Source organism: Tupaia chinensis, unplaced genomic scaffold (assembly GCF_000334495.1).
Source record: "Tupaia chinensis unplaced genomic scaffold, TupChi_1.0 Scaffold000403_1, whole genome shotgun sequence".
Taxonomy (NCBI): domain Eukaryota; kingdom Metazoa; phylum Chordata; class Mammalia; order Scandentia; family Tupaiidae; genus Tupaia; species Tupaia belangeri.
The window spans coordinates 521,353-524,404 of record NW_006159905.1 but is presented as its reverse complement, the minus strand read 5'-3'; the positions used below and the strand labels follow the sequence as shown (position 1 = coordinate 524,404).

Genomic DNA, 3,052 nt, shown 5'->3' with positions numbered 1-3,052 from the left:
AAAAAAAAAAAAAAAAAAAGAATGTAATGAGGGACCAGCAGTTGGTATAGTAGCTGTCGCTGGACTCCCATGTAGCCGACCACAGTTTGAGTCCCGAACCCAGGGGCTTAAACTCACGCACAGGCACGTGTGCATGCATGCCCAAGATCCCAAGAGAATGGAGAAGGGACTGCAGCGTGGTCATCCCCCGTGGGGGGTGATTTCTCACTTTCTGTCTCTCTGTCTGTCTTTCTGGAGAGTGCACGTGCCCTATAGCAAAAACCTCTCCCCCCCCCAAAAAAAAAGGAATGCAATGGGACCAGCAGGTGGCATGGTGGTGAAGGCGCTGGACACTCCCACATAGCCAACCACGGTTCAAGACCTGGACCTGGTGGCTTGCTTTCTCGCTTTCCCTCTCTGTCTCTGTGTCTGTGTTTCTAACTGGCCAAATTAAAATAAATGAATGAATGAATAAATAAAATTTTAAAATAAAGAATGTGAATGAATAAATAAAATTTTAAAAAAAAGAATACAATGAAATGAGGTATGTAACAGGCCTAGCACAGACCTGAAGGTTCAACACATGAAAGCTGCCAAGATGCCGATGATATAGAACAACACCCGAAAACCAAACAGAACTAGTGTACGTGCTAGGGACCCCCTGGCGTGACATAGGAGAACATCCGTGACGCTAATAATCGGACATCCAGGGAGTAAGAAGTACAAGGTTCCTCCTACCCCAACCCGTCCCAGCCGGAGTCCTCTGCAAAAGTAACCTTGACTGCTGACTGGCGGTGTGTCTAAGCAATAGACAAAAGTTTGGTCCTTGCCGTGAGAACAGTAAGGAGTCTGTGAAGAGAATTGCAATTAGGCACTGGGCCCGGGAGTGATGTTTGTGGCCAGTAGCCACACTCCCTTGTGTGCTATTGCACGCTTCATCGGTTTCCTCTGGAGCTGCCACATGAAAAGGCTATTATGCAAGGCAGCCAAAACAAAAGTAAATTGTAGGACCAACAGTTGGCGTAATGGCTGTCGCTGGACTCCCATATAGTCAACCGTGGTTCGAGTCTCAGATCCGGTGGCTTGGACTCACACTGGGCACGTGTGCATGTGTGCCCAAGATCCTGAGAGAATGGAGAAGGGATTGCAGCGTGGCCATTCCCCCTGGGGGGTGATTCCTGTCTCTCTCTTTCTAGCGAGTGCGTGTGCCCTGTAGCAAAAACTTCTCAAAGGGACCAGCAGTTAGCGTAATGGCTATGTCACTGGACTCCCATGTAGTTGACCGCGGTTCATGTCCTGGACCCAGTGGCTTAAAACTCACGCCAGACGTGTGTGCGTGCGTGCCCAAGATCCCAAGAGAAGATCGGAGGAGAAGGGATTACGGCGTGGCCATCCCCCATAGGTATTACGGCGGGGCCATCCCCCATGGGGGGTGATTTCTCGCTTTCTATCTCTCTGTGTCTGTCTGGCGAGCACACGCGCCCTATAGCAAAAACTTCTCAAAAAAAAAAACCCAGTAAGTTGGAGGTAACATTCCAGATAATTCCAGATAGGGATAAGACATACGTGGCAGCGATATGTGTCCACGCTCCACCATTGAGAGGGCACCAGGCCTGGAGTCAGAGCACTTGAGTTGCCTTCACTCACTTCTTGCATGAGACACATTGACTCTGGGCCTTGACTGCTTCACAGGGCAAGGTGAACATGAGAGTAACAGACCCCTGAGCCAGCTGGTGTGTGGAGATCAAGAAACTGGATCCCACAGGGCCTACCTACTGCATGGTTAGGGACCCAGACTCCGCGGCCTAAAAAAGCACACTGACCCTGCATACCCAAAATCCTAAAAGAAGGCTGGAGAAGGGACAGAGGGACAGAGAAGGGCCCCAGGGAGTGAGCAGTCTCTCTTTGGCCAGTATACATGCCCTACAACAAAACAAAAAGCCATGAAGAAACTAATAGAATCGGGAACCAGCAGTTAGCGTCATGGCTATGTCACTGGACTCCCACGTAGACGACCACGGTTCACATCCCGGACCCAGTGGCTTAAAACTCACGCCGGGCATGTGCGCGTGCATGCCCAAGATCCCGAGAAGAGAATGGAGAAGGGATTGCAGCGTGACCATCCCCCCTGGGGGGTGATTTCTTGCTTTCTGTCTCTATGTCTCTGTCTGGGGAGCGCACACACCCTATAGCGAAAATCTCTCCAAAAAAACTAATAGAACCTTCAGGGATGAGGAGTTGCATCAGACTGTGTGGAAAATCCCACTGGTTCAACATTCAACCTAACACATTCATTGACCAGCTCCTGGTAAGTTATCGCCACAGCCTGTCCTGACATCCTTTCCCGTTCTCTCACAACCATGACCAAACGGCTAGGTGCTCGGGGCCAGATGTAGCTCGATTTCACCACGTTTGACACTGGTAAGCTGTGCTGTGACTGGAGGTGCTAGCTTGGGAAGAACTGGTGTGATCACCGAGAGACATCCTGCCTCTTTCGATGTGGTTCATGTGAAAGATGCCAATGGCGACAAGCCGTGGACTTCTCTTCTTTGTGGAAGAGGTATCCACCTCACCATTGCTAAAGCTAGAGACTGGCATGGCAGCCCAACAGAACAGTGGATTAAATGGTCTCAAGACTGCGTGTTGGCGAGGTCTTAATACTTAAAAGATGTAGCATTAAAAAAAAAAAAATACACCTAGATGCCTACTGTGGTGATCATGCACAAACAGGATGTTCTCTCACTTCCCCAAATATTTTCGTACAATCATTTCCACTAAGATCAAACAATCCATTTAGTATTAAAAAACTTTATTTAATCCCTTTTGACAAACCATGTTCTTACACATAAAGTAAATTTAAGTGAAAACTATCAGACACATAGTTATCCCAAAATTTCTAGCCAATTTGGTAGCTGACAACTGCTCACACAGGATAACAGGAGAGAAGTTCCTAGCTTTTGCCCAACACCAGAGAACATCCATTTCGTCAGCAAAATCCTGAAATTCATAAAAGGAACACACATTAGAACTACGCAGACAGTAAAAACACAAAGCTGGGGGGACAGGCGAGGCA

The 3,052-nt window shown here is 48.3% G+C and overlaps 1 long non-coding RNA gene across 1 annotated transcript in view; it reads right to left on the bottom strand.

The window, feature by feature from the left end:
• Positions 1-2,773: 2,773 nt before the first annotated feature.
• Positions 2,774-3,052, bottom strand: part of LOC102478624 (uncharacterized) — a 1,888-nt gene continuing 1,609 nt past the window's right edge. The window contains exon 5 of the long non-coding RNA XR_335374.3: positions 2,774-2,976. This is a non-coding gene — a long non-coding RNA (uncharacterized LOC102478624). The remainder of the gene's footprint in view (positions 2,977-3,052) is intronic.